The sequence below is a fragment of the Mustela nigripes genome, chromosome X, assembly GCF_022355385.1.
Source record: "Mustela nigripes isolate SB6536 chromosome X, MUSNIG.SB6536, whole genome shotgun sequence".
Lineage (NCBI taxonomy): Eukaryota > Metazoa > Chordata > Mammalia > Carnivora > Mustelidae > Mustela > Mustela nigripes.
This window is the reverse complement of record NC_081575.1, coordinates 19,018,464-19,029,507: the sequence shown is the minus strand read 5'-3', so window position 1 is coordinate 19,029,507 and position 11,044 is coordinate 19,018,464. Positions and strand designations below refer to the sequence as shown.

General features: G+C 39.1%; 1 protein-coding gene and 1 pseudogene across 1 annotated transcript in view; both read right to left on the bottom strand.

Moving 5' to 3' along the window:
• The window catches only part of IGSF1 (immunoglobulin superfamily member 1), a 510,284-nt gene that overhangs the window by 134,122 nt on the left and 365,118 nt on the right, over positions 1-11,044 (bottom strand). The gene's annotated exons all lie outside the window — the stretch shown is intronic.
• Positions 9,264-10,389, bottom strand: LOC132007403 (olfactory receptor 1052-like; annotated as a pseudogene).

Below are 11,044 nucleotides of genomic sequence, written 5' to 3'. Positions count from 1 at the left end.
ATGGTTTGTCTCCCTCCCAATCCCATCTTGTTTCATTTATTCTTCTCCTACCCACTTAAGCCCCCATGTTGCATTAAATATTAAGTCTGTCTAGATTCAAAACCCCTGCTCTCTCCACTATATTATTTCTATATGAGAAACAGAAGACAGAAATGAGGGAAAAGTGACGTCAGAGAAAAAAGATAAGAAAATGACTAGTGAAATTATCCTTTCTCTATTGAAGCAAAAAAAACAAAATCCCCATTTAGCCACTGGACATGGGAAATCATATATGACCTTTGAAGAAAGAATGATTCATTCTTTTTCCTGGTTTGAAGCTATGCTCTCCCTTTGGCTACTGCCTTGCTACTATCACCTCCAATCAGGTACAGAGGAGTAGCAACATCTTATCCAAGACCTTGCTTCTCCCTGCTTGGGATTTCCCACTCACATGAGCTGTATGGTTTGGAAAACGCCTTGCTTGTATTCCTGGAGCCTGAGACTAGAACATCACAGGCTTAATGTTGAAAGATATTACACGTGGTATTTGTGTCTTGTGAGTAAGGAAGTGGAGGTCATATCCTCCAGTTAAGAAGTATTTTAATTGCTCTACCCACTGGATCTTTTTAATAAAACTGAGTTGCAAAGTTTCCCAAAGTTTTATCCTGTTAGTGGTCATTGCTATTGTTTCTTATTTACTCCACTGGATAAATAAAGACCTACTGCCTGGCATTAAGTGTAAGTTTTACTAGTAGCGGCATTTTTTTTTCATGAAATATCTTTTTGTGTAACATTATATTATTGAGCTCCCACAACAATCCAGAAAGAAACTGTGATTACCTCTGGGTTATGTAGGAGGAAGCTGAGGCAATTTTGTTTTTGGATTGATCAGAAGATCAAGTTAAAAATAAATATATATTGTTGGACAAACCAAAGAACTCTCAACACTCAAGAGAATACCTATTGGAGGTAGGTGGAAGGGAAGGTAGGTAGATGTAGGGTTTTCAATGCTAGCAATTAACAAATAGAATGGAAATAGCCATTTATCCAAATGGTTTAGACTAATGATTCCCAGCATGTTCCATGTTATGACACATTATTTTTTTTCTTTAATTTTACTAATTCCCTAAAGCAATATGTGGGTTCATAAAAGTAATTAAAGTAGAATTAAATATTACGTTAATTAAACATTGCTTGAAATGAATTTTAAATGATGTGAATTGGTCTTACTCCTTGGGATAACTGTAAATTGTCTATCCTGATTTTATGACAACCCAGATTATTATTAGGAGTTGAAACTAGAGGGCTGAACCAAAATATGTATCAGATCCCTGAGTTTGTACCTTAGGAAGTCTGTCCCAGATGACTTTTGGGAGTTATGGAAAGAAATTCCAGTGTTCTGGTAAAGTTCCTTCTAAGAATAACTGACACCCCTCAGGTTTACCTTTATTTTTAGCCCTTTTCTTTGGAGTACTCATACTCTTCTGTACTATTGCTGTAGTAGGGAAACTGGCTAGTCATCTTCATTGGGGTCGTCCCCATTTATCTCTCTGTCCTGCTTAGATTTCTCCATTCACTGTGCACATGGCCAGGGTCTTGTCCAACCTGTTCTCCAAGCACAAGGGGGACCATCAACTCCAGTGTCTTTACCAGTCTGTACATTCTACCTTCTGTTCTGCAACTTCCACTACGGACCACTTTTGTGATATTCCTCCTTTGGTGGAGCTGGTATGCTTTCCTCCTTCTCTGTGACTTGAAAGCCTTTAATTCCCTGCACTACATCCATAAATATTCATCATCCTCATCATCCTCAGAAAGTTCTTGGCTCCAGGGCAAGCACAAGTCTTTCTTACTCTGGCCTCCCTCTTGATTGCTCTCAGCCTAGGTTACAGAACTAGGACTCTTTTCTGCTTTCCCACCTCTATCTGTGGGATGGACACTCACTGAGTTGGCACAGGATAGTTTTATTCCTCTACACCAAGATATTATGCACATTAAACTCCAAAATCTGAGGGAAAATGTCTGGTAAATTCTTTCAGAACATCAGCCCTTTCTTTTCTCTACCCGTTCAAATGGAAGTTTCATTTAAGGCCTTTGTGTTCACATGAGATTCGATCATAGGAGTTAATTTTTCCTGGTAACTTAATTTAGTCTGGCCTCCTATTTATGCATTTAACAAAATCCAGTCAGATTCCAAATTATGTATTTTATTTCTTTCTTTAAGCACATTGATAGAAGCTATTGTTAGCTATATGCTCTTTCTATCAGTCCTTTCAAAGTTCTTACTGAAACTGAAAAATCCTAGAAGGGAACACAGACAATAACCTCTTTGACATCAGGCACAGAAACTTCTTTCTAGATATGTCTCCTGAGGGAAGGGAAATAAAAGCAAAAATAAACTATTAGGATTACATCAAAGCAAAAAGCTTCTGCACAGTGAAGGAAACAATCAACAAAACTAAAAGGCTACCTTCCAAATGGGAGAAGATATTAACAAATGACATATTAATAAAGGGTTAGTATCCAAAATATATAAAGAATTTATAAAACAACATACAAAAAAGGAATAATTCAATTAAAAAATGGGAAGAAGACATGAACAGACATTTTTCCAAAGAAGACATCCAGATGGCAAACAGACATGTGAGAAGGTGTTCAATATTACTTATCCTCAGAGAAATGGAAATCAAAACTATGATGAGATATCACCTCACACCTGTCAGAATGGCAAAAAAAAAAAAAACCCACACACAAGAAATAACAGGTGTTGGCAAGGATTCAGAGAAAGAGAGAACCCTCTTGCACTGTTGATGGAAATACAAACTGTTGCAGCCACTGTGGTAAAGAGGATGGAGGTTCCTCAAAAACTTAAAAGTAGAACTACCCTCCATGATCCTTCTAGGTATTTACCCAAAGAATATGAAAGTAACAGTTCAAGGGGATATATGCACCCCAGTGCTTATAGCAGCAGTATCTACAATAGCCAAATTATGGAAAGTGTCCATTGACTGATGAATAGATAATGAGGGATGGGTGAAATAGGTAATGGGGATTAAGGAGGGTACCTAATGATGAGCACTAGGGGATGTATGGAAGTGTTGGATCCTTATATTATATACCTGAAAAGAATATTACACTGTAAGTTAACTAACTGGAATTTAAATAAAAACTTAAAAAAAACAATCATAAGAGTTCATCCATACACTAGAGTATATTTATGGAACCAGTAGACTTGAGGAAGAATGCTTTTTGACATGCATATTTTTTATAACATAGTTTTAAGTGAAAAGAACATGGTAGAAAATAGTATTATGTTATTATTTTACTACAAATACAATTATACACACATGTGCAAAGACACATACGCATGTATTAAAAAGCAAAAGACCAAAAGTATGTACACCAAAGTGTTAGTAGTTATCTCTAGGTGCTGATATGTATTTCTCTAGCTTCTTCATATTTTCTAATTTCTCAATATTTAGCATTTAATTCTCTTATAATTAGGAAAAAAGTAATTTTAGATAATTGAATTAGTTATCAGGGTCAACCAGCATATGTGGAAAAGGCGGCAATTCTTAATGAAGACAAATCAACACCTTTATTGTTGGTTTGAATTGAGGTTACATTTTTTTAAGTAGGAACTTATCTCTAATGCTAAAACACAAGTCAGTGGGACTTTACTGAGTTTGAAATTCATTTTACATATCATTTTTCAGGAAAATATTATAGAGTAAAACCCATTTCTATTTGACTTTTTTCCGTAAGTGCTTAAATATTTTCTTCTCTGAGGCCTATATTTTATGCTCCCCAAGAGAAGGGCTTTTATTTCCCTTGGCATGTCTCGCCTCTCTCCCCATTCTCTTCTCTATGCTTCTATACTGCCTAGAATCAGTTTATACACAGATGTGAACTCATAAAATATTTATTGATGGACTTGCTTATTTCTATTCTCCATTAATCCCAGCCTAGCCCTGTTCTGGGTATTGTACAAAATAGATTCAGCCTCTTCTGCTGTCATTGCTTAATGCTCTGAGTCTCTGAACTCTACTCATGTAATGTGAGATGGGTCCCAGCTAGTTCCAGCTTCCAGGACTGCCCCTGACCAGGTCTCTGCAAGAATAGCTGGAGAAGCCCACTCACCAAGTGAAACTGACTGCAGCCCATCTTGAGTGTAGGCTGAGGATGGCGGGTGTGAAGATGTGCTGAGAGCTCCCTGGATAGCAAGGCTCAGCTTCTCTAGCAACTTTGAGTGGCAGATGCAGAAAGAGGTCAATGATTATCTTCTTATAACACCTGAGAAGACAGAGTCACTTCCTTAACTTATAGGTTCTCCTGCACTTACGATCCCTCATCCCCCCACTGGGAGAAGTCTTGCTCCCTTTAGAAGGACTGGCCTAGGTTCCACTGGCTTTAAATCTTGTTTTGACTCCAAGTCCCCATTGAACATCCATGACCCCAACAGATGGCCTTAGGGCAGCAGGATTGAGATGGGGACACCAGAAATTACCCTGGATAGTCTTTCTCATTAACCCAATAACCAGGAATGACTATTTATAAGACAACGAGGATATCCCCTTCTTGAAAGCTTGTGGGAGAAGCAGCAGAACTAGATGTGAGGTCCCCAATGCTGAATTTGATAGTTCTGAGACTGTGTGTTAAGACCTAACACTGATTTCAATGGGTCCTGAGTCTGTGGAAGTAAAAACTGTAAATTCTGCCAGTGACAACTGACTGGGCTCTCTCAGTTTGTGCAAATCTAGTGGAGTTCCCTTAAGCTGGAAAGGTCACTGGAGACTCAAATCTGATTACATGCTGTGCAACCTGGGTAAATACCATTTAGAACACAGCCCTGCAGAAGATCCAGGGAAAACAAAGCCCAATGCCTATATTGGATATCTGAAAAATGTGGGATCCCAGGAGCAAAAAATGATAATAAAAAAGAAACATACTGGGGCGCCTGGGTGGCTCAGTGGGTTAAAGCCTCTGCCTTCATCTCAGGTCGTGATCCCAGGGTCTTGGGATCGAGCCCCATGTTGGGCTCCCTACTTAGCAGAAAGCCGCTTCTCCCTCTCCCTTTGCCTGCCTCTCTGCCTACTTGTGCTCTCTCTCTGTCAAATAAATAAATAAAATCTTTAAAAATAAAAACTTACTGGATATATACTATATCTGAAAACCATTGCTGGAGCTGACCAATGCACAAGCCATTACCTCATATAAACCTCACAACAACCTTGGGAGTTAGATAATCTTATCCCCATTGTATAGGTGAAGAAACTGAGATACAGAAAACTTAAGTAACTTGTCTATGGTCAAAGAGTTCAGAAGTGAGAGAGGTGGGTCTCAGAGTATGGCAGTCTGATTCAGAGCTTGTACTCATGGACATGTGTTCAGTGTGATGGTACAGGACAGTGCTCAGAATGATCTTGTTCTTGGGGGTTAATGTCACTGTATTAAATTTTTAATAATTTAATAATATGCCCAGTGGTTGCTACAAACCTTCACTCTCAGTAGACTGAGCAAGAGCCTTGGGAGTACTGGGGTTAGACAGCATGCACTACAACATTTCAAAGCTGTTTGCCATAATAGTCATCCTGACCCCAGGGTAGTATTGCCATGGTGCATTTGACATAGGACTCAGTAGAACTGATCCATTGTCCACCCTGACCCAGGTACCTAGCACATCCTGGTACAGAGCTTGCCCTACCCATGGTGGCCATTTGCCCACCATGGGTGGGAGCAGCTGGCCCATGGGAAGAGGATATGCCTAGCTTGATTTATTCACTCTTGACCAAGGTACAATATATCCATCCAGCAGTTTGTGGGAGGAGGAAACAGGCCAGGGGACCATGCACGTGTGCATTGAGTCACGGGATAGAATCACCAGGCACCTGTGTAGGGCTGCACTTGCCCTGCAAGTATCCTGTGCCTGAGAGGGTGTGATATTGCATAGCAAATTGAAAACATCATAACAGATTGAGAGAGAGACTGCAATAGAAAGGGGAAAACTTTATATTTGAGTACCTTAAATGGCACTCCTTTTTGCTTTTTGAATACAGGACTTCACATTTACATTTTTGCCAGGGACCTACAAATTATTTGGCCAGTTCTAACTGCAAGGACTGTCTATTACTAAAGTATTTTAGTGTCCCCTGGGGTCCACCACCTGTCACATAGAAATCTTGAAAGATGATGAAGTTGTAGCTCTCTCTACTCTTGCTGGAGCTGTTCAGAGGGTAGGAGACATAGCTGCTTGCCAAGGAGATAGATCTTGAGTCAATGTGTGCTGTTCAGTCGAGTCTAATGAGGCCCATTTCATCCCACCCTCTCAGCTGTGTTGTGTCTCAAATCCTGAGAGGGGCCTAAGAAAATATGGTGAGAGATGATAATCTGGGGTATGAATCAGAGAAAAAAAAAAAAAAAAAAAAAAAGAAGACCTGAATTCTAAATCTGCCTCTGCCACTGACAAACTGAGTGATTTTCAGAATGTTGCTCTCCCTTGGGGACACTGTTTCCTCATATGTGAAAAGAGCAGTTTTGATTAACCTAGTGTTTCCAGACTGTTGTTGAGGTTCTAGAGAGGTGCTTCACAGAGGTAGAGGTGAGTGCTTGGCAATGAAGTTAGAGTTATAAGGAACTCACACTGATTTCAGCTAAGCCTGTCCTACTTTGATGTTTTATATATTTTTGTTCTGCATTTAATTCACTTAAATAATTTCAATGTTTAAAAAAATTAAAACCCCTTATTCTCAATGATCTTTGTGAGCCCTTCTACCTCTGATTTCTGATTCTGAAACTTTAACCTTGAATCCTACAAATAGGATGGTTTTTCTTCCAGGAAGCATCTGCCACGTGCTTGAGAAGAGACAGAAGGACAGAAATCCAGGGAGGACAAGCGTTTGGAGGGCAAGCACCTGGGTGTATAGAGTTGAGCAGACAATAAAGAAGAGATTCAGGTTCTCTATTATGGATTGAATGTCAAGCAAAAACCTCCAAAAAACAAGAGATTCAGCTAGAAGCCCATGCTCCAGGAGGTAAGATTTTCTACCTGTCTTCCATTACACAATAGGATATAACAATACTTGGTGGAAAAAATTACCTGGATAAGTAAAAAGGTTAGTTGTGAATGAATTTCAGCTCTACTAATGCTTTTTGAACCTTTACTAGGTACCAGACTCTATGCTAAACCTTGGTTGGGAGATGAAAAATTAACCAAATATGGCTCTATCCTTCTGAAAGTTTTCAGTGTATGTAAGCAAAACAGAAATTCTAAAAAATTCAGAGGATTTTATCATAAGGCCAAGTGTCATAATGTTACAATGGAGGTGCAAAGTGCAACGGGAAACCAGAGTATGAATCCCTACTTCCATCTGAAACATCAGGAGAAGGTTCGCAGAAAAGATAGGATTTAAGCTTGGACTTCAAAAAATGGATAGGACTTGGACAGACAAGATATGGAGAGCTTTGCATGCAAAATATAACAGTTTGGAATTTATCTTATCAGTGTGGAGAGTAGAAGGCTGATCTGGTTGGATTTACATTTAAACTACCGTAGTTGTTATGTAAAAAGTAGATTTAATAGGATCCAAGGTGGATTCAGAGAGAAAGGATAAAAGATTATTTTGCTAATCTAGGCAAGAAAGGAGTACATCATGATCTAGGACAGTGTCCTTGAAGAATAAACTACTTCAAGAGTAATTTGGGAGGAAGAATTGGCAGGATTTGGTAACTGATTGAATGTAGGGAGTTGAAGGGGGAGAAAGTGTCAAAGACTAACTTTAGGCTTTGGGTTTAAGAAACCGGAAAAAAAAAAAAAAAAAAAAAAGAAACCGGGTTGTGTTGTTCACTTACATAGGAAACAAGGGGAAAGAAAGAGCAGGATTAGAAGAGTTCAGTTTTTAAACATTAAGTTTGAAGCGCTTGAGGAACTTTTCAACGGGAGGTTCCATCTGGCAGTTGGATATAAGGATCTGGGCTCTAAGAGGATTAGTTTTATTTGGTAGTAAACCACACTGCCTCACAACTGGGGCTTAGTAATCTTTGGAAGATGGCTATTAAGGCTAGAACGTTTTGGGGAATAGAGGCAGAAACAAAGCTACCTTAGGGCTCAAATATTGTGTCTGACCTAGGTATAAATAAATACTTCTTTCTGTTTTTCCTTGCAGCCAAAGCCAATTTGATTATTTTTCCCCTAACTAGTTGTTTGATCTTGCTCAGTTTCTCTTCTCTAAGCCTTGGCTTCCTCAACTATAAAAGTAAGATAATAAGTTTTTATAGTCTTCAGGTATAGGATGATATGCTTTTATAGATAGCTTATTGTTCAATATATTTCCACAAGATAGTAATATCCACAAATTTCATGCACCTTTTCAAATTCTGAGGGCTAGCCATGGACTAATAAATTAACTCACAACTCACACTTGTGTTGTCTGTTGGTCATATATTCAGGAATACCAATAGGCTTAGCTAGTTTATAATTTGCATACAATAGTCCATTTAGTATTTACACACACACACACACACACACACACACACACACACACACATCATTGGTATAATTTAGGCCTAGAGTTTCCACTAATCAATGGCCCATTGTCCCTTACAAGGAATCTTTCAAATCCTACTCTGATTAGCAAACTTAATCTGTTGTTTGGCTTAGCATTACTATCTTTTAAGATTTACCCTTATAAATCTCAATAATTACATATGTGAATTAATATATAGTCTCACATTTTATAGCCTCACAGCGGTAGTGATGGTGCAGCATTTGGAAAACACACATTCAGGAGTCTTCTGAAAGTCAACCTTTCATGAGGATGAAAGATAGGGACTGAACTTAATTCAACCTAAGGGATACCAAGTAAATCCTCCATATAAATACATGAACAGTAAAGCAAATGTATTTGCATCTCAGTTGCCATTTATGTTTTCTTCTATAATTTATAGTCAAATTACACTATTTTCTAACCTTGTTATCATGGAATTATTTAAACTTATGACTGGGGTTACACCAGTTCACAACTCAAATTGACATATTCATATCCACATACATATTTCCCTCTTTTAAAACATTTATCAGACAGTTGCTTCAGAAAATACACATTGTTTTGGCCATATAACTTCTTACTGTGTTGCCGTTTATCTAAACAACTACTTCTAAGCTCTTAGGCAGAGCAATTAAATTGTTCTTAACAAGGCTTCATTTGCAGGCAAGGAAAACACCGTGAATAGAACTGTAAGCAAGTCTTCATAGAACATGTTACATTCTTGAGACACGAAATGGAAGATCAGGGACTCTGCTTCAATATTTTCCATAAAGGAACTTTCACTTCCTAGTTTCTCAAACTTGAGAGTATTTAACGTGGGGATTAACATTGTATAAAACACTGAAACCATTTGATTTCCTGCCTGGGATCCATGTTGAGAGGGCTGCAAGTTAAATACACATAGCTGTTCCATAATATAGGTCAACAGCGGTCATGTGGGAATCACATATAGAGAAAGCTTTTTCTTTGCCAGAAGCTGAAGGAATTCCCAGGATCATCATGAGGACAGACACGTAGGCGACAAGGATCACCACAATGGAGGTGACCAGGATGAATCCCCCACAGCCAATAACCAGTATCTGGGTGACCCAGGGGTCTGAGCAAGCCAGTACCAATAGTGGAGGAATGTCACAGAAGAAGTGGGGAAGGACACGTGGTTGACAGAATGATAGTTGTGTGATGGAAGTTGTCACAGAAACCATGTTAACTAATCCCCCAAAGTAGCATCCTGCTATCATGAGGAGACAACACACTCTAGACATGGTGATAGGGGAGAGCAGTGGGTGACAGGTGGCAGTATAGTGGTCATAAGCCATGGAAGCCAAAAGGTTGCATTCAGCAGAGACAAAGATTATGAACAAGCCCTTTTGAGCTATGCATCCAAGGAAAGAAACGGCCTACAATTTAGATAACAAATTTGCTAAAGTCTTTGGGATTGTAATGGAAGAGAAACAGACATCAAGAAGGGAAAGGGGGTGCCTGGGTGGCTCAGTGGTTTAAAGCCTCTGACTTTGGCTTGGGTTACTATTCCAGAGTCTTGGGATCGAGCCCCCAATCAGGCTTTCTGCTCAGCAGGGAGCGTGTTTCCCCCCCCTCTCTCTGCCTGCCTCTCTGCCTCCTTGTGATCTCTGTCAAATAAATAAATAAAATCTATATAAAAAAAAAAAGAAGGGATAGGTTAGAGGGAAAAAAAGTGCATGGAAGTATGGAGGCAGGGACTGATTCTGCTCAGGATTACCAGGCCTAGATTCCCCAACACAGTGACAATATAAATGATAAGGAAGACTCCAAATAGCAGGACTCCAAGCTGAAGGTTGTCTGCCATGCCAAGAAGGATGAAGTCAGTCACCATGAATGAATTCTCCATCCACACAAGCTGGATATTATTCTTGACCAGTTAAGAGCTCTTTAGACATGCTTTAGTTGAGGAAATAATGGGAAACTGGATGATATGGGTAAAAGAGTCCCACTCAAAACATATCAATCCACAACAGTCTCCAGCCCTTCCCCTCATCTATATTCTCACTTTATTTTTTAATATTTTATTTTATTTTTTTCAGTGTTTCAGGATTCATTGTTTATAGACCACACTCAGTGTGCCATGCAAAACGTGCCCTTCTTAATACCCACCACCAGGTTCACCACCCCACCCTCTTCCCCTCCAAAATCCTGTTTGTTTCTGAGTCTACAGTCTCTCATGCTTCAATCCCACCTCCAATTTCCCCAATTCACTTATCCTTTCCTTCTCCTAATGTCCCCCATGTTATTCCTCACGCTCCACAAGTAAAACCATATGATAATTGACTTTCTCTGCTTGACTTACTTCACTCAGCATAATCTCCTCCAGTCCCATCCATGTTGATACAAAAGTTGGGTATTCATCCTTTCTGATGGAGGCATAATATTCTATTGTATATATAAACCATATCTTCTTTCTTTTTTCTCTCTCTCTCTTTCTTCCTTCCTTCCTTCCTTCCTTCCTTCCTTTCTTTCTTTCTTTCTTTCTTTCTTTCTTTCTTTCT